This window comes from Pinus tabuliformis, chromosome 2_1 (assembly GCF_031772625.1).
Source record: "Pinus tabuliformis cultivar Carrire ecotype Pingquan chromosome 2_1, CPIR1, whole genome shotgun sequence".
Lineage (NCBI taxonomy): Eukaryota > Viridiplantae > Streptophyta > Pinopsida > Pinales > Pinaceae > Pinus > Pinus tabuliformis.
The window spans coordinates 294028388-294050679 of record NC_142299.1 but is presented as its reverse complement, the minus strand read 5'-3'; positions in this window follow the sequence as shown (position 1 = coordinate 294050679).

Here is a 22292-nt window from a genome sequence, read left to right as displayed (position 1 = left end):
GATTTTATGCCCTTATAATTTTATTATGTGCCAAATACTAGTAGAAAATGTTCATCCTTAGAAAAGCATCTATATGGCATATTTTTAGCCATATTTTACCTTTTTATGGCATGCATTCAAGGCAGAGAAGCGAATCTTATCCATCTTTGATTAAGTAGTAGGAAAAACCGCATCTCTACTCATATACATCTACTTTTGTAACCTAAGATAATAGAATCCAAATTGGTATTGAGCGACGTAAGATGAGAAATGGTACACTAAAAATTGTAGTTGGACTATAATCCATATTGAGACTAATTCAAATGTCCCACATGGTACCTTTCTTTTTAGAAAGCATCCACTCATAAAGAGGAAGAAGGGAATGATATTGTTCTAATGGAGGATGCCCAATAATTTCACGAGACCATAGATTGATCAATTTTCCATTCCTAGGGTTCCATGTGATCTTGGAGATAATTAGCAAGATTGCAAGAGAGATCAACCTCCAAATTTGAGAACCTACCTTGATTATGGGGATTGCAAATGCATTATTATTTTATACCACTTATGTATTTTTGATGTATTACTTGTTTCCACCAACTAGATGATCCAGAGATCAACCACCAAGCAGGCATGGCTCCCATTCCTAAATTCATGATAGAGTTGTCTCTTACTCCTAAACCACCTAGACATTTCCAAGTACACATAACTTTCCATTTAATTAGATGAAATTTCTTCGAATTGGACTTCCCCCCTTTTCCATAATAATTTATGGATTTATTGATTCATAAAGGATTAAATCCCAGTAGAGGCAAACAAAGTAGAGAAATGATAAATATGGAGAAAAGCTAGGTTAGATTTGATTAAAATGAGGAAACCAACCAGGTTGAACCAATTCTCCCTCCATTGGGTGAATTTCCTGTTAAATTTGACAAGAATAGGCTACCATGAAGGATGAGGAAATTTTTTAAACAGATACGCATGCCTAAATAATTGAAGGTGTCCCAAGAATAATTCCTTAAAATACGTAATTTCCAAAGATTAATACCATAAACTAGCTTGTTGATATTCTACAAATATATATGAATTTTACTTTCACTTATGACCCTACTTCAAGAAGAAGTAAATTTGTCCATAATTAATTTGAATTTGGAAGACATAATTGAGGAATATCCCCCTAGAAGAATTGTTTCATCTTCAAATTACAAGTGGTTTATATTTTTAATTCCCTAGATGAAACAAATGTTCAGAACAAAATTAGATCTTCTTTCAAATTCCAACTTCATACATAGAGATTCTATCATAAATATGTAAAGCAAGAGGGAGAGTGGGAAGAATTTCCTTGGACCATGCAAGGCTTTGAAGAAACGAGAAGGACATCCATTCACGAAAGGAGAGATCCATGGTGACATAATAAATGAAGCTATCAAAGAGACAAATTTATCTATAAAACCATATTTTTTAAGAATGCTAAATATAAAGGAATGATTGACATCATACAAAGAATTTGCCATGTCAATTTTGATAATTATTCTTTTTACCCTACTTTGGTTGGAGTGAATTACTTCCTGAACCAATATGATGTTGTCCATTATGTATCTTTTAGCTATGAATCCATCGTGGTTCTCTTATATAGGTGAGGAAGGAGAAGCTTTAATTTGCAAGTAATCATTTTGGAAATGATTTCATAAGACATATTACATAAGGAAATGGTATAGAACTCGAAAAAAGAAGAAATGAAGACTTCTTTGGGGATTGAATCCAAATGAGGAATTAATACTATGAGCCATTCCTCTTGATTTATGGACAAATCCACCATTCTACAAATATCAAACTTTTCTAATTTGCCAACATTTTTTGTAGAAGTGTCCCATGATTCCATCCGGGGATGGAGCTTTGTCAGGGTCAAAAGACCAAATAATGTCCAAATTCTCCTTCTCAATGATAAAATTCATTAATTCCTCATTTTCTTCATTTGTAATTAGCCTTAACGTATGATACCATAATTCCCGCATGTCCTAAGAGGTGCCTCATCCTTTCTCATTGTAGAACACATTAAAATGACGGGGAGATGCATATTTTATCCTATGGAAGGAAGATAAAAGGATTTGATTTACTTCAACTATTTTAACATTATTACTCCATTCTCTCATCTTGGCATGTTTATGGAAACGTTTTGTGCTCTGATCCTCATTTTTAACCATAGGATTATTTATTTTAGTCTCCACAGTTCTTCCTCTTCCTTAATTCTTTGCGAAACCTTGCAAATTCTTCGATTTCGTGGTGAAGGAGATATGAGGTGAATGGGTTATTTTCCATTTCTTGGAATAATTTTCCCACGCTATCCTTATGCCTTCCGAACTCTTTTCTTTTTGAATTATAACATTGTTTTGAATGTTTTTTTAACATTGTCTTGGTAGCTTTGATATTCTATTCCCATATATATATATATATATATATATATATATATATATATATATATATATGGTGATCCCACTAACCATTGGGACTAGGATTTAAAAATGCATTAAATAACCATGAGTAATAGGTTCACAATGGATTAAAATGAAATGACATCAATTCAAGGTCCTCTTAATGGAAGATGATATGTTTAATTTCCTTATGATAATATCCACTAGTCCATGCTAAATGAGAGGAAAAGAAGAATTATGTTCCTCCAAGAATGAAATTTCTACTAAGAAACGATCCTACCTATGAGAAATTATGGCTAGGATAAACTTTTTTTTACTCCATGTAGACTTCGAGTTGGGTGGTTTAATACCAAGAAGTTCAAAATGAGTTCAAATACCCTCCATCCTTTCTTTGAATGGTTCTATTAGTATACTTCTTGTCTTTTTCTCTCATAGATGGAGAGTTATGTTGAGGTCCCATTTAACCATATAATTTCATATCCATCCCTTTTCCATTACATTCATAAGTACTTACAAATAGAGAGTTTTTTCCTGATAAAAGAGTGGCATGTACATATTTAACATATTGAAGAATTTATCCGAGGAATGATAGAGTAACCTAGAAAATATCCAATGAGGTGATTTCTCCTTAACCACAAGCTTGAGTTTTGCAACTAGCCATATCATACACAACTCACTAGATGCTCATGTCGATCCTATCCCATAGCACTAGGAGGAGATATAGCCCTAGGAGGGGAGATTTTCCATTTTGACTTCTTCTCTTTGGAGCTTTTCGTTGTTCACCATCCTCCCAAAACTTATGAGGGTCCTCAACTTCTAGGTAGCTTCTTGCCAAATATCCATATTCATGACATTGTTGCATTTGAAGGGAATCTGATCATAGTCTAGTTGTTGCACAAATTTCCAGTTATCTGAATTCAGTTGGACAACTCTAGGTAGACTCTTCTCCATGTCCACCAATACACATATTATGGCACAAGAAAACATTTCCTTTTGAGGTTCAATTAGATTTATTGATCAGGTGATCAAATTTATGCTCCAAAATGGAAGTGCTTAGAATTTGTTTTAACTAGTGCCAAATTGAATTGTCCATCATTCTAAATCCAACGATGTTCATTTCACTTCAACCTAACATCGAGAGCTCAAGTTATAGCCTGTTGATTTTTTTCTCAAACAGGCAAAAAATGGTAAAATTTGGGTTTTGAGAATGTTTTTTGGGTCTTTGAGGACCAATGGCAGGCTTCCACTTGGCCTCTCTCCATTAGTTAAAAATTTGTAGGTTTTTGGTTGGTTTATATTGGTTTTTAGTGCACCCATAGGAGGAAGCCATGTGGGCCAACGGGAGGCATTCACGTAGCCCCCCCACATAGGTCAAAAATTTTATATGGGTCAAATAACCACCCCACGGGAGTCGAATTCATGACCTCCCACCGAGCAACCATAGGCCTAACAATTACACTGTTCTTTTGTCCTTGAAAGGTACAGTGAAAAACTTATATTTAAATTTTAAATATGACGCATATGGGGGAGGGGCCTAGGGCTGAGCCCTAGCCCATGGCCACCCTGTGCCCACATGACTACAGGTGGCAGATAAGGAGCCAGAATGGAAGGCACTAACGATTAGGGGCCAGCCCTAGGGCATATGCGACTGATGTGACACAACACTGAAGGAAAAGGGGCCTGATGGGAAGGGCGGGTTGTTAGCCCAGCCCTTAGCCCTATGGTACCATATCGCCACATTTTTCGGCCATAAGGTGTTAGAGGGCGAATTAATCATCCACTAAATTTCACATATGGAGGGTGAATTTATGACCCAGTTAGCGATTTTCAAGGTAGAATTGTAGGATCATTAACAATAAGGGTGAGATTGTAGGATGGTTAATACTCAAGTTCATGGGTGAGCTTGTAGCTCATAATGTTTTGATTTTTTCACCAATTTGAGCTCAGAAAGAGGCTACATGGGGGTTTTGGGAGGTTCTAAATCCATTGGTGATCTCTATTTTACGTTTTTAGCACATATAGATGGCCTTTTTTCATGTTGGAGGCTAAGGGGTGTATTTTCAAGTAAGGATTTGTAGCCTTTTTTGAGGTGTTGAGCATGAGGAAGACCTTGTAGGGGTTTCTTCACCCTTAGAATTCATTTGCAGTAGGTGACACTTGCAAGGTTCAACTCTTGGACATTTTTATCTCTATGTCAATATGAGGGAAGCTTGGATTATATCTTTCTCTTTGCATGTATGCTCATTTTCAGATGATATCTAGGGTCTTTGTATAAGACTCCTTGTATTGTTATAGTTTACATGGTGATTGCAGGTTGTCATCTTGTTTTTTATATGAGATTTATCTGCAGGAGAACATTTCCTTGAAAGGGAAATAGCCACATGGTCATCAAAGTACTTTATGTACTTCATTTTTACACTCAAATATGAGTGATATAGTTATGTTGACAAACACAGCAATGTAGCCCAGGAGGGGTGAACTCTGACATCAAACCTTATGTTTCTCTTCTTTATGCCTACATGAATTATATGTGTTATTTTCATTATGATTAGCTTGCACATGATAACTAATGCATGCTTGAAGGGACACTAAACAAACATGTTGCTTATGAAGACCCAATTTCATGCTTGAAAGTGTCAATATGGTCCTAGCTTTTGTTTCATTTGATTTTGGAAGAGAAGAAAAAATCACCTATTCCACTTTCAAATCATCTATATATTTTCCAATCATTTTGGGTATGCTTATAAAGGTTTCATCATTCCAGGAATGGATGGGTAAGTGAGGGATACTTACCCAAACAAGAAAAAATGGTGGTACATATTTCTGAGGGTAAAAAATTGGTTCCACCTATCTATATACAAACCTTGTGCTCCCATTAAGTAGGGACCTCTCCTAAAGTTAAGATCCCTATCAGATTCTTCCTTAAAAGATAAAAGTGAAGAAAACCCTACCATAGAAAGAGCACTTGATTTGTGCTTTGTTAAGAGGCCTCCAATTTTTCACCACCAAAAGCTCAACATATTCTATGAGAGCCATATGCTCTTAGATTTCTAGGGGTCACTTAAATCTCCAGGATTTCTTCTAAAAAATTTTGAGAGCTTAGATATGTTTTCTTTGGCCATACATTGATGAGAAAAATGAACGTTGGCACCCCAAGGGAATGTGAGGGAGGGAGGACACACTACCTTTTGAGAGCTTAGATATGTTTTCTTTGGCCATACATTGATGATAAAAATGAATGTTGGCACCCCAAGGGAATGCGAGGGAGGGAGGACACACTACCCCAAGCAAGAATCCATGGACTTCAATGGATTCTTAGGGTGTTAGGGGGGTTGTAGCACATGATATGCAATATTTTTTGGGATTTGCTAGAAATTTATGACTCTTATTGAGATTCAACATTATTTCGTTCAATAACCCAACTATTGTAATTTGAACGATAAGGTATGTTTTTTGTTACCCAAGTTATCATAACTATATTTTCCTACAACAAAAACTACTCCATTGTTCTGAATGGAAAAATTATTTGTTAATAACACTCTTTATTTCAATAACCTAACTACTATAAGTGGTAAGATTTGGTAGAATTTTTATTACCCTGAATTATCATAACTATATTTTCCTACAAGTGAGTCTCCTCCATTGTTCTAAATGTAGAAATTGTTTGTATATTTCATACATAATATGACTAACATATGATACTCTTACATTGCATCAGTGTGGTAATTTTTAGACATGCTGGCTTGATTTGTTTAGATTTTCACTTATTTAAATGATGTGTCTCTCATATTTTTATTAGATAGCTACATATCTACTTGAGTGATTTCATATACGCTTATTTTGGATTCTATGTGGCCTTCTAGATATGTGAATGGATGATGCAGTGAGAATGGATTTATACCACATGGACCTATAGGAATTTGGTTTAAGATCATGATTTTCTCACTACCAGGATTGTGATCATGTTCTTTGCAAATCAAATCAAACTAGACCATAGTGATGTTTTGTGCACATCTAGCTTGCATTTTGTTGGATTGAGGGGGCCTGACCCAGGTTCAGAGTTATTTTTCCAAACAAATCCCTACACTACCGGCCCATTCAACATCAGCCCATAGAGCACGGACTGAAGTCTCACCCGAAGAAGTATGGGGGGATGTTGGAACCAAGTTTTCGCACCCTTGAGATGTTTGTGGTGATGATTTAGTCCAACTGTGCTTATCTTCACGTAGGTTACTTCGTGCACAATTCTAACCTTAAATACCCTCGCGATTTGTTATAATCGCCTTTTGCGCAACGCTAATCAGGGGCTGAGGTGCTTTTGTGCTGCTATAGCAGTGAACTGCCCTATTTCCTCAAACTACACCATGAATCTTACTTATCTTCTTACAGATGTTAGTTAACTTCACCTAAACAGATATTCTATCTTATATTCACTTAATCAACACATTCATACATATTCGTGCATCATATAAGCATTAAAAGTGCAATGTATATTAAATGTATCGAATGCATAAAACATGAAAAAAATACACATAATGGATATGAAACTTCTCTTTATTAATGCTCCAACTATTGCAGACTTGACTCGCCCTGTGCACTCAATGCAGGGGTCCGCGCACTTAGTTGTAGACTACTAGGCCTCTACACACTCAGTTGCATAGCCTTCTCCTACTCTACAACCCAAAACTAGACTTTTCACTTCAGATATGACTCAACTCTCCATCCTTAGATCTGCGTCTTAACTACTAAGAGGCTCGCTTTATTTATACAATCCCATGGTTCGCGAACCATGGGTAGATCTCTACAACCGACATTACAATAACAAAATTGAGGGCGGACAACCCTATGACTCTTTCACAAGTTATGCACTCTGCACCCACAAAATGTGAAGTCTTTACACTGAAGTTACATTTTTTTACCAAAATCTAGGCTCAAAGCCCCAAAACTTCCCTTGTGGGATCCCATGCTCTACACATTCTCTACATATGTCCTTCCTCAATTAAATATTTAGATGGATTTGTATATGTTCTACTTAGGGGCTAGTATTTTGTTGTCTTTGGAAGACATAAATTATTCAATTGAAGGAGGATTCTTTGCATGTTTCGGATCTAGAAAGTTATAGATGATTTTTCGTTATTGTTTAAGGCTAAATCAATGTGGAAAAACCTCTCCTGGCTATCCATTTCTCTTTGGAAGTGTATAAGGTGCTAGTTTCAATCGAGGATTTGGAATGAATTTAGGTTGATTACATTAGGTTCTGATCTCCATATTTTCATAGATCATGGCCTTATTGTTTTCAGATTCCAAGATAGAAATGGCCACAGAAACTAGGTTCAAGTGAACGCCCATTTTTTTACCAACATCATTTACCCACGGCCATTTAAGAAAAACTGACTATGGTTTAGGCTGAGGAAGCCATGGTTGTGAATGTATCTTCCTCGCCACATTTATTATATCATACATCTTACATTCTCTAATAAAGTGGTGAAGGTTCCTAGATACACTCTCAAGTATAAAACAATGTCCTTTGCAAGAACATAAGGATTTTCACCCATGTGAATGTGTACGCTAGCCTTGAAAGGAATTATTTTAGTTGTTGGTGAGCTACTTTCCATGCAAAGGTCCAACCTATTGTGGCAACTTCCCTAGCAGGAAGAGCATGGTATCGATCCCATTTGGGTGTGTGCGATTAGGTTTATTTATTTGTGGCACATGAATATAACTTGTGTATTGCTTTGCAAAAGATTTTCCCTTATTCTAACTATTTCCAAACAAATTAATCACTTAATCAAGAGGGGATTGAACCAGATAAACTATGGAAGATAGAATTCTATCATTTTTGTGTTTATGTTTTTCATCGAGGATCTATAGTCATCCCAATTAGCCAAGACAGAATGTTAGTGTGCATGCCCCCTCTACACATCGATAGGTGAATTATCCTTCTAGAATTTTTCATCCATGTCTTCAAGGACGAGCTGAGTCTGTCAATAGGAAGCATAGTTTATTTTCACTTGAATTCATGGCAATAGTCTAATTATCATAAAGGTTTGGTTAAGGTGTGGTTATCATCCAAATTAATTATCAAATATTTCAAAATCCATCCCTAATTAAGTAGAGTGGCAATGGTATATTTACTTGGGGCAGATATATTAATTGTTTGCATTTATTTGAAAGCAAGAGTCAATACTTCGTCAATATTTTCAAATTATTTTGGGAAGGATTTTGGAGTTGCGTGCAATGACTATTTTTGTTTCCTATTTTATATGGTAAATAATAATTCATTTAATGTATATCATATACAATAATTCATTTTATGTATATGAGAGACCCATTGATATGTGATCGTTAGTCATAGTTTGTTTACCATTAGAAACAAAGCATTTAGAATTGGTGGTTGGTGATATTTTATGTTGCTTAATTTTTCTCTATTAATTTAGAACTATTACAGTTGTGTGTTTGTGAGTTGGGATAATATCTATCATGGTCATATATTAGTAAATTTATCAAACACATTTTTCTATTGATAGGTTTGATTAACAATAACGAACTTGTTATTGTGAAAAAATTTCAAGGTGGGTAATTGCAAGCACTCTGTGAGAAGGCAGTTGATAAACACCGTGCCACAGTCCTTCTGTCATGGTCATATATTAGTCAATTTATCAAATGTATTTTGTTATTTCTAGGTTTGATTAACATATAATTAACTTGGTATTGTGAACAATTTTCAAGGTGGGTAAAAGATTGCAACAACTCTCTGAGAAGGCAACTGAAAAAATTCGTAATGCAGTCCTTCACTTGAAGTAAATAATTGATTTCTTCAAAATAGAAAATACAACACTCAAGAGTCAATTCCATACTACTATGGCTAACAAAAAAATAAGGTTCATAGTTTGGGGACACAAATGGGAACTTTTTTCTAGATTCCAAAAAATGATTTTCAAAATTTTTTGATCACAATGACTACCTCAAGTGTTTTTAAAGGGCGGGGGGGGGGGTTTGATGATCATAGAGATTGTATTTATGACCGAGACAACCTATTTTTGTTGCTTTATTGTCTAGATGGTTTATTGATTGTGCCTTTACTAGTGTTTGATTAAAGTTGATGGTGACAATGATCAAATTTCCTTAGGAGTGCTCATACCATGTATTGTTCAAATTTTGCAGTCACAAAAAATTAAGATGGAAGCTATGCTATGTATTTTTTTTCCTTCCAAACCAAGTTTACGAGTTTTCCATACTTCTTATTGGAACCTTTTAGTGTCTGCATTTACGAGTTTTCCATATTTCTTATCTAAACCTTTTAGTGTCTACATGACTCATTACTAGTTTGAAGGTTGATGGTGGTTGCTTCCATTTGAATCCTTTGTTCTAGTTCTTTACCAACACCAATTTTTTCTTAAGATTTTATGAGGTCGATGTTAGTGCTTTCTTTCTTGTGCCTGTGCAACCTCTTCTACTTCAGAGGTCAACCAGGTTCATTAAGATTTCTTGGTTCTCATCTTCAAAAGTTTTTGGTACTTCTTGATTGGAGTGTGCTTTTAGTTTTTCCATTCAGTGGACCATTGTGGGATCTAGGGTTTCAACATCCATGTTTATCTTAACATTACCATCTTTCTTTCTTTTGGATAAGAGTTTTTCCATACAGGTTGTTCTCTTTTTTGGCTTATCAGATTTTGTACTTGGGTACCTTATCAAACCTTGTTGTTGGGACCAAAATTTTCCTTATATCTACTCCCTATGTTTCGCTTAATAAAGTATTAATGTTGGTATTTTTTCAATACTCCATTTTCCAATAAATCAATTATTATGTGTCATAACATCAAATAAATTTCTTGTTTACCTAATTGTCATAGCTATTTTTACTTACAACTAGATTTCCTATATTATTATAAATAAAAAATTATCTATATATTTTATACACAAATAAATAATCTATATTTCTATTTACATATTTATTTATAAATATATATTTTAATTTATAAAAATAAAAATAAAAAATTATATTCTATTTTTTAAATTTCATACTTATGTCAAAATATTCCAGTCAAAGCCTTGTAAGTGTTGAAGGTTTATACTAGCAAACATCAAACGAAGAGACATTTATATCGGTTTCAAGGGAAATATGGTTAAAAGTGACTTTTTAATATTTGTTAAACTTAAACCTTCACGTCACCCATTTATATCGGTTTCAAGGGAAATATGGTTAAAAGTGACTTTTTAATATTGGTTAAACTTAAACCTTCACGTCACCTCATATATTTCAGTTAAGAAGTTTTCACAAATAAACCTTTACAAAAGAGAATATGAGAGATTATATTTCCGTTACAAAATTTTCACGTTTAAACTTTATTGCAAACATACAAAACAGAATATGACAGATTATGCAGTTTATGCGGATGGTTTTACTTAGCGCGTGGAAGTGTATTGGATTTAATTGCAACACCATGGCCCACATAGAGCTTGAAACAGAAACCACTCATTGCATTTGGATGGTTACAGTGTTGCTAGATTCCAACCACTCGTTGCATTTGGATGGCTAGAATTAGAGTCCAAAAATATTTTGGAATTGGATCGATAGAATTGAAATCAAATCATTAACTTTCTTTATATTTATTAAAGTTCCAAATGTTTTAGCCCATTGACCATAAAATAGAAAAGACGGTGGGTAATTGAATGTTTTGTTAAAGACATTTCATAATTAAAAAGTCGAATAGAGGGTAATAGGGTGTTTGTTAAAAACATTTCATGGTGAAAAAGTTATAGGTTCTAAATTTTGTAGATAAAAATCAAGCATATTCGGATCATCAAGAATCTTTGCATTTGTGGTGATTTTCATACTGCTTCCAAATTCATTTATAAACTTGCAGGGTGAGAATCTATTGTCAGAGATGCGAGTTGGTATCATCATTTCAAGGATGGAATGTGTTCTTGTGTGGATTTTTGGCTATACTAAAAGAAGAGACAATTATATGTATGTGATTCCCTCTTACTAAGAAAATTGATTGATTCCTAATCTCCAGCCTCTTGCATCGACAATGTATACTCCAAGCATTGGAAGATAATCAACATTAAATTAACAAAAAGGTGGTCTTCGATCTTGCTAGATTTAGGATCAATGCATCGACAATGTATACTCCCAGCATAGGAAGATAATGAACATTAAATTAACGAAAAGGTGGTCCTTGATCTTGCTAGATTTAGGATCAAAGCCCAACCAGTTTTTCTGAGAAGACACGGGTAATGTAAAATTGTATTTGCTTGGTAGTGTGAGCCTTGCTGTTGGAAAGCACTATTTTGATCTAGTTTCATGCCCCATTGTTCTCTTTTATTTCTAGTATCTTGTTACCTAGAGCGAGAGGACACAATTGCCATTATAGAAGATATTTTCTCCCAAATTTTATTTCTTTGCTTCTATTTTTCGAACACAAAAGAAAAGAGCAACAAGATCTGTTGTATCTAGATACAATCTTAGGGAAGATATTTAACTTTTACAAGATTGGATACCTGCTTGAAGAAAGATCACAAAATGGTGCTAGATTTTGATGGGATGCAGGCAATGGATTGAGTGTTAGGTGAAGCCTTTCACACCCTTGTAAGATCACTAGGCTAGTCCAAGAATTTGTCCACCAGAAAAAGCCCCTAAAAGCTTACCACTTTTACTATGTACAAAACATGCATTGATATATAGACCATTTCAATGGCTGGAATGAGTGATGAACGCCAATTTAAAGGTGACTTGCAATCTACACCTCATTATTTGAGTATTAGATATTGTTTGGAAAAAATATCGAAGTATTAGTACCTCTAATAAAGGTGTTGGAGAATTGACATTAGCCACAAAAAAATCACTTGTAAAAGACTTTCATTATTTCTCTTATGTATGTTATTCATATGGTATCAAATTTCAAGATATGTATTGTAATATACCAAAATTTCCACTTTTCAGATGGCTCAAATTTAACACATTCATTGATTCAACAGTTTATGGAGGGTACTAATTTTTGCTCGGACATTTTTGCAAAAGGAGTAAGAGTAGTTGTTAGAAAGGAGAAAACAGGTTTCGTTTTGGCCAAGATGAATCCCCTACTTGGCTGAACCATAAATGAAATCTTATGAATCTTGGGGAGACTATTTCTTATTTGGGTAGGTCCTTCGGTAAATAGTTTTTCAGCTGTTGATTGTTGGTGATGGATAATAGGAAAGTTTTAAAAAACAAAAACTCAAGCTTGGAGTAATATTGACCTATTGCCTTCCAAGAAGATTGAAATTGTTGATAATTTTCTAGCAGTGGGTCACATTGGTTTATGTGTCTTTTTTTCTTCTCAAGTAGCCTATAAAATGTTGGAACAGGTACTCCAAAAATTTTATTGGGCAAGTAGGGTGCGGTAAAAAGGATTAATATAATGTCTTTGAGTTTTTTGTAACTTCACTTTTCCAAGTGATCAAGGGAGGTTGGACATCTCCTACATTAGTAAGCAATTGATTTCCATTGTTCCTTTGGATTTGTGCAGCATTTCTACAAAATTTCTTTTTTTTTTGGATTCTATGAGATGTTGATATACTTTGTGCCTGTAAATATTTGCAATGTTCTGGGACATTTATGTTAGTGTAACTTTCTTCTTAAATTTAACCTCCTTGTTACATGCTTTAGAAGATATATAGAGACTTAAATTTCAATTGTATTTCACTTTCCATATATTTCACTTCCTTATTGGCTTCCACATTCCCACTTCTATCAGCGTTCCTTTGAAACTTTCAGTGCAATTGCTAGTCTCAAAATCAATGCCTATATATGCAATTTCAAGGACTACCATAACTCTCACATAATTCTTTAAAGGATGCTAGCTCAATGGAAGAGAGCCTCCTTTATAAGGAGAAGGTTAGTGGTTTGATTCCACTGTGTCCTAATATGAATTAATCAATGATATTGTAGTTTTTTTTAGTTAAATACTTTTAATATTGGTTTATTTTAATGGTGAGATATTTTTCTAGATTCATTATTTTATATTCTCTAAAGAGACAAAAGTGATGTATTATCTTTGAATGTAATTTTTAATTGTCTCTAGAGAAACAATAGTTAGGATCAAAGACATTGTCTCTTTCCACTTAATCAATGATATTGTAGTTTATTTTTAATTAAATACTTTTAATATTGGTTTATTTCAATGGTGAGATATTTTTCTAGACTCATTATTTTATATTGTCTCTAAAGAGACAAAAGTGATGTATTATCTTTGAATGTAATTTTTTATTGTCTCTAGAGAGACAATAATTAGGATCAAAGACATTGTCTCTTTAAATACAATATTTCTTTAATCCAATCTATTGTCTCTCAAGAGACAAAAATTCTTGTGTTATATATTGTCTTTATAGAGAGAATATTTTAAGACAATTTAATTTGAGTCACCCATTTAAAGACAATGCACAAGTTTTCTTTTGTCTCAAGACATTTAACCCAAAATTTGTCTTAAATATTGTCTTAAAACCCCCCTTTGCATTCTAGTGGTAGACAATCCCCCTTTGCATTGTAGTGGCAGACAATTAGTTGGCCATGTGCAATTTTGGAGTTAAGGGCTCACTGCTAGCTTGGACTGCGCAATTCCCAAGAGCAAGGTTTGTTTTCCTCAAGGATTGTGCAGTTCATTAAGGGAAGCCTTGAACTAGGTTGAAACCAAGTCAAGAGATCGGCTTGTGGGTTAAAATTTTAATTTTTTTAATAAAAAATTGACAAAAATTCTAAATTTTTTGTTATTACTAAGTTAAATTTAAGTTATATAAATTTACAACTTAAGTTAAGTAATTCTACAATTTATTTTTATTATTATTGAGTTAAATTTAGATTAGATAAATCTACACCTTAAATTAGGTAAATCTACACTTTATCACCAAAATTATGGTATCCATTAAAATATTTTAATTCTTAAAAAGAAAACACTTTCGTAATTAAATATAAATATTTTATTTTAAAAAATTTAATTTTCTTTATAGTAAATTGAATTTAAATTAGATAATTCTATTTATTGAATAAAATATATGCAATATATCACCAAAATTGCGTCGTCGAGTTTGGATATCCATTGAAATATTTTAATTAAAAAAAACGAAACTCCACATTAAATTTGAGCCACCATTTACCAATCATCCCTCCTTGGTAGAAAATATTGTTATTATTATTTTATTTTCTTTCTAGAGGTTTTCACGTTTGTTAAACTTAAATCATCCCTCCTTGGTAGAAAATATTGTTATTATTATTTTATTTTCTTTCTAGAGGTTTTCACGTTTGTTAAACTTAAACCTTGACGTCACCTCATATATTTCCGTTAAGAAGTTTTCACGTTTAAACCTTTACAAAAGAGAATATGAGAGATTATATTTCCGTTACAAAGTTTTCACGTTTAAAATTTATTGCAAACCTACAAAAGAGAATATGACAGATTATGCAGCTTCTGCAGATGGTTTGACTTAGCGTGTGGAAGTGTATTGGATTTAATTGAACACCATCGCCCACATAGAGCTTCAACCAGAAACCACTCATTGCATTTGCATGGTTACAGTTATGCTATATTCCAACCACTCATTGCATTTGGATGGCTAGAGTTATGATGACTTTATGATTATGTCTGGATTGTAGAGTCCAAAAATAAATTGGAATTGAATCCATAGAATTGAAATCAAATCATTAACCTTTTTTTATATATTTATTAAATTTCCAAATATTTTAGCTCACTGGCTATAGATTGCAACAACTCTGTGAGAAGGTAGTTGATAAAATTCCTAACATGATCCTTGACTTGAAGTCAACCATTTATTTCTTGAAAACAAAAAATACAACACTCAAGAGTCAATTCCATACTACTATGGCTAACAAAAAAAAATAAGGTTTATAGTTTGGTGACAAAAATGGGAACTTTTTGCTAGATTCCAAAAAATGATTTTCAAACTAAGGTCGACTACATCGATGATTAGTAGGAATAAGTTGAGAATCTCTTTCATTTAGAAAATGTTTCCTTGAATAAGAAAATTCATAGGTTGGAGGAGATTAATATTTGACTATCTATTAATCATTCCTACTTCAAAGCCTCGGTGGAAATGAAGAAATTGCCCCTTCTCAAGAAAATAGTATTGGATTGTCTGATCAACATCAAGCCTTAAAGAATATTACGATGCATTCTTGTTGTAGTTGACTGAGAAGAATGATATTATCTAGGGCTTGCACAAGTGAAAATAAAACATTTAACTAGAAAGTCGCCTACATAATTTTGGGAAGGAGACTATTGTTGTTGAGCTACTAGGCTCACATTTTCCTTCTTGCACCTATAATGACCTTGATTGTAGTCTTGATGCAAATATTGATGTTTCATCACATGTTTTTATTACACCTAGCTTTGGAAAGTACACCACTGATATTGGATCTTGAGTACCAAGAAAAATGGGATATATGAAATAACTTAGGAAAAATGGACAGGGCATTACTATTCATATTGCCTTTGAAGTGTAGACATCTTGAGTAGGTCTTACATATGTTGTTGATGCTAACTCACTACCTACCAATAGTCATGTTGATCTAAGAAGTTGTCATTTGTTGCAAGTGGACTTCAAGTTAAGTTGCTAGAAGAGAAACCTTCTGATGACTATGCTACACAGATTTAAATGAGATGCTTGATAATGGTATTGTAGATGACCATGTTGTTACACCAAGATATGAGTCTATATAACATAAATCTGAGCCACACCAACACCTTGATATGAAAGAGAGGACTTTCGCTAGGAGTTAGAAAATTGGTAATTATGCATTGAAATGATTGCAGAAAGGGCGTGAAAGGGTAAATTGTGGATCAATGCCAACCATCAAGATCGAATGTAATTGGATTGAGGGATGGATATGGCATGATTTTAATAGGTGTTTGCGTTCTTCATATCATTTTGTATCATTAGTTGTGTAATCGTATAATGTTCCTCTTATTTGTTGTTGATCACAATGGCTACCTCAAGTGTGTTTAAAAGGGGGGGGGGTGTGGGGGGGTTGATGATCATGGATATTGTATTTATGATCGAGACAACCTATTTTTGTTGCTTTATTGTCTAGCTGATTTATTGATTGTGCCTTTACTAGTGTTTGATTAAAGTTGATGGTGACAATGATCAAAGTTCCTTAGGAGTGGTCATACCATGTATTGTTCAACTTTTGCAGTCACAACAAATTAAGAGGGAAGATATGCTATGTATTTTTTTCCTTCCAAACCAAGTTTACGAGTTTTCCATACTTCTTATTTGAACCTTTTAGTTTCTACATTTACGAGTTTTCCATACTTCTTATTTGAACCTTTTAGTGTATACATGACTCATTGCTAGTTTGAAGGTTGATGGTGGTTGCTTCTATTTGAATCCTTTGTTATGGTTCTTTACCAACATCAATTTTTTCTTAATATTTTATGAGGTTGATGTTAGTGCTTGCTTTCTTGTGCCTGTGCAACTTCTTCTACTTCAGAGATCAACCAAGTTCACTAAGATTTCTTGGTTCTCATCTTCAAAAGTTTTTGGTACTTCTTTATTGGAGTGTGTTTTTATATTTTCCAATCAGTGGGCCGTTGTGGGATCTAGGGTTTCAACATCCATGTTTATATTAACATTACCATTTTTCTATCTTTTGAATAGGAGTTTTTCCATACAAGTTGTTCTCTTTTTTGGCTTATGAGCTTTTGTACTTGGGTACTCTATCAAACCTTGTTGTTGGGACCAAAATTTTCCTTATGTCTATTCCCTATGTTTCGCTTAATAAGATATTAATGTTGGTATTTTGTTAATGCTCCATTATCCAATAAATAAATTATTATGAGTGGTAAGTTCAAATAAATTTCTTATTTACCCAATTGCCATAGCTATTTTTACTTACAACTAGATCTCCTCCATTATTATAAATAAAAAATTCCCCATATATTTTATACACAATATAAATAATCTATAATTCTATTTATATATATATATATATATATATATATATATATATATATATATATATTAATTTATAAAAATTATTTTTATATCCTATCTTTTTAATTTCATATTTATGTCAAAATATTCTACTCAAAGTCTTGTAATTGTTGAGGGTTTATACTAGCAAACATCAAACAAAGAGACATTTATATCAGTTTCAAGGGAAATATGGTTAAAAGTGATTTTTTAATATTTGTTCTCTATTCGAGAATCAATCTTTAATATTTATAGAAAATTATTATAACGTATATGTAGTTTTATAGTGATAAATAAAATAATTAGTAAATATTTACAGACATAATCTGATTATATGTTATTTATGGTTATAATTATATTTAATTTAATGATATGTATTTCAAAATTTTATTTTAAAAATTAATAAGCCTAATGGAAAAACATTGTAAATTTTTTGTTATTATTAAGTTAAATTTAGATTAAGTAAGTCTACCATTTAAGTTAGCTAAATCTACAATTTATTTCTGTTATCACTGAATGAATTTAGGTCAGGTAAGTCTATGACCTAAGTTGGATAAATCTACAATTTATCACCAAAATTGGGGGGTGGAGTTCAGATATCCATTAAAATATTTTAATTCTTAAAAAACATCTCCCCAATTTCTTAAAAAACATCTCCCCAATTAAATATAAACATTTTATTTTTAAATTTTAATTTTCAAATAATAAAAATTGTAATCATTTTTATAATCACTTGAATTTAGGTTAAGTAACTCTATTTATTGAATAAAGTATGTACAATATATCATCAGAATTGTGTGGTCGAGGTGGGATGTCCATTAATATATTTTAATTCTTAAAAAAACAAAACTCCACATTAAATTTGAGCCACCATTTACCTATCATCCCTTGTGAGTAGAAAATATTGTTATATTATTCTTATTTTCTTTTAAGAGGTTTTCACGTTTCTTAAACTTAAACCTTTACGTCACTTCATATATTTCCGGTAAGAAGTTTTCACGTTTAAACATTTACAGAAGAGAATATGAGAGATTATATTTCCGTTACAAAGTTTTCACGTTTAAACTTTATTGCAAACATACAAAACAGAATATGACAGATTATGCAGCTTCTGCAGATGGTTTTACTTAGCGCGTGGAAGTGTATTGGATTTAATTGCAACACCATCGCCCACATAGAGCTTCAACCAGAAACCACTCATTGCATTTGGACGGTTACAGTGTTGCTAGATTCCCATCGCCCACATAGAGCTTCAACCAGAAACCACTCATTGCATTTGGACGGTTACAGTGTTGCTAGATTCTAACCACTCGTTGCATTTGGATGACTAGAGTTATGTTTACTCTATGATTATGTCTGGATTGTAGAGTCCAAAAATATTTTGGAATTGGATCGATAGAATTGAAATCAAATCATTAACTTTTTTTATATTTATGAAATTTCCAAATATTTTAGCCCATTTGATGGGGCCAACCCACGTGGTCCCGCCTCACCTCAGCTGATGTGGATTCTACTTTACGAACTGGACAGTATACGTTTGATTGGAATTGATTTCGGTTTGATATGCAATCAACTTGCATGTACTAACACAGTCTATTTGGCGGACATCTGTCCTCCTCGGGATCCTGGCAAATCCCCGCCTTGGTTTTCACCCTATTCGTGCCTTTGGGTCTATTATTGTCTCCCGGTAGTTGGTTCAGTAGTCTCTGCGTTATTTTGTTTTTGCTGGTTGATGTTCGGCCTGTGGTGAAACCCTATGCGGTTCCAGCCTGTTCTATTGCGGTAAGGCTTGAGCTCGACTGCGCTCTTTCGCTCCTGTTTCGTTTTGTTTGCCCGGCGACTTGGTATTTCCTTGGTAAGTTGTCTCTGTTCATTATATGCTTGTTCCACTCTCTCTGTTGTAGGCGCTCTCCATTGTTTATCGTTGCCTTAGCACTATCTGGTCTTGTCTTCCTTTACAGTCCTTAGTTGTTTGGTTGTTATGGTTTAATGGTGCTTGGGTTCGCTCTCGGCTTGACAGTCTCCAAGGTCGATGGATCTCTGGGGTCTTCCCTCTTCGGCTCTCGGCTATTTGAAAAGGTATGATTTCGTTCCCTGCTGGAGTTTCTTCACCACAATTTGTATAGGTTCTAATGACCTCGGCCCCTCTGTGAGCAGGGCTTTCTGGTTCGAGGTTTTCTTGCGGGCTATCACGGCTCACTCTCAGGTATGGTCACCTTCTTTTGTTCGTTCTCTGTTTTTGTTCTCAGTCTTTATAGCTCCAGCTTTCATTCAAGGGTTTGGGAAACTAACTCCCCACCCTTCATTACTTTTACAGGTATGGCCGTCCACTAGTTCGTTGACAATGGCATTCGACTGCTCTGGTCTCTCTCCGGGTAGTCTTGCTCTTCTTTCTCATCTGTATTAGGTTCTTGTCTTTGTCATTGGCTCCAGTTGCTAGTTACTGAGATGTCTGGTCTTTAGTCATGGCTTGGGTTTCTAGATTTGTCAAACCCTTGGCCGTAAACTAGGTAGGGTTTGGAAACTGCGGCAACGCTGTTAGGTTGTGCTGAGATGAACTGTTCTGTGTAATTTATGCTGAGATGAAATGTTGTAAAATTAAGCGGAAAGGAAACTCGTTCACTGTCGGTTTTGTTTGCTTACCTGGTAACTGTGTTTGTCTGGCATGAACCCGCAGTGGGTGCTGGTCGGTTCCACCTCTCGTGTGCTTGCTTTCTTATTCTGCCAGTTCGTAGCCTGTCAAGGACTGTAATGAACTTTTGTATATGAAAATAAAAATAAATTATTGACACAACATTTTATGTACAGTCTTGTGTTCCTGAGGACGCATATAAGAATTATTTTTTTTGTGCACTGTAAAGTGAAGGAAATGTAACTTTATTTATGTTACTCTCTTGTTTGCTCCGCTGCTGGACCCCTCTGGGCTTGCTTGCTCGCGTTCTTGTACATTGTTGCTATGCAGTTAGATAACTGCTGGCAGTTGTTCAATTTCAGTTCAACAGTTATTACATATGTGACATTTCTTGATGGTTAACTTGTTTTCCTTGGTTTGTTCTTTACAATAGTAAATTATTGTTAAGTGACTAATGACTCTAACTACTATTACTATTCCTAGTTAGAACTTATTACAATATTTTAGGCATTCTGAACAGAAACTAAAATAACAACTGATAATAATAAAACTAACTGAAAAGAAAAGAAAAAAAAACATAAAAACGAGACAGACTTGTTGTCCGTTCTGTGAGCTATTTCTCGTCTCCTGTCCTTTTCAGAAACCATGTCTGCCTTCTCTCTGACTTCACCCTGTTAACCAGATGCTCCTGCATCAGGCTTCCGGGGTAAAAGAGAACTCATGGCTCCGTTCCATGAGCTCCTCCACCGAATAACCAGCCTTCTGAATCTGCGCCGCGTCGAGCCACGAGCTGTCCTCCATTGGACGGTCTCTCCACTTGACAAGGTAACACAGATACTCCTTTCTGCGCGTCTTCTTGGCTACCTGGGTGCTGAGGATTCCTTCAATTTCATGGGTCCGGGCCGAAGGTAACTGCTTCTTCCAAGGACTGCTCTCTAACTGGGTGTCCCGTTCTGGCTGTACCGTACTATCATCTTCCGCCTGGGCGTGATATGGGAACAGGTCTGCCACGTTGAATATAGGTGATAAGCCTATGTCAGGTGGCAGCTGAATTTCATAAGCGTTGGTTGAAAACTTTCGCAGAATCTTGCATGGACCGATTTTCTTGTATTTCAACTTGTTATATGTGCCCTTAGGAAACCGTTCCCGGCGCAGGTGCGCAAGGACCTCATCCCCAACATCAAAATGCACCTCTCGTCGCTTCGTGTCTGCTTGCTGTTTGTATTTTTGTGTGTTGTCCTGCAATCTCAATTTAACTTTTTCATGAAGCTCGTTCATTGCTTCAGCAAAATCTTCCCCATCTGCACTTCTCCGTTCTAGCTTTCCCAAATCTCGTAGTTCATGTATTCCCCGAGGATGCATACCATACAAAATCTGAAATGGGCTAAATCCGGTGCTACGATTGGGCAAATCGTTATAAGCGAATTCTGCCTCGGCAAGAGCTCGATCCCACAATCGTGAATTTTCTCCAGTCAAACTTCATAATAAGTTTCCCAAGCTCATGTTCACCACCTCTGTCTGTCCATTAGTGTGCGGATGATACGCAGAGCTAAAATTCAATTGCGTGCCCAACTTTTTCCACAGGGTGCGCCAAAAATGTCCTGTGAACTTCACATCCCTGTCTGAAACAATAGTTCTAGGTAAGCCATGTAATCTAACAACTTCTGTGAAAAACAGGGGTGCCACGTATGTGGCGTCACTAGTTTTCCGACAAGGAATGAAGTGAGCCATCTTCGCGAATCTGGCTACCACCACCATCACTGAATCATATCCCCGCTGCGTTCTAGGCAATCCTAGGACAAAGTCAATGCTGACTGAATCCCACGGCCTGCTTGGAACAGGTAGGGGTGTGTAAAGTCCAGTATTTTGGCTGTGTCCTTTCGCCAGTTGGCAGACTTTACACCTGGTTACATATCTCTGCACGTCCCGGCTCATTTTAGGCCAATAATAAAAATGCCCGAGCTGCTCCAAAGTTTTGTTGACGCCAAAATGTCCCGCTAGTCCACCACTATGTTTTTCTCTTACTAGATTTTCCCTCATCGAACAGTCCGGAATACATAGCTGCCCACCTCGAAACAATAATCCTTCCTGTAAATTATAATCTAGCCATGGGCTTGTGTTCCTCAATACGGGATTTTGGCAAGCTTCAAAAGCTTCCTTGAAATCCGTGTCCATCTGGTACAAGTCCTTCAAATATTCGAATCCCATCACCTGTATGCCACTTTCTTGTAAGAGCAAGGCTCTTCGGCTTAAAGCATCTGCCACTTTGTTGGCTTGCC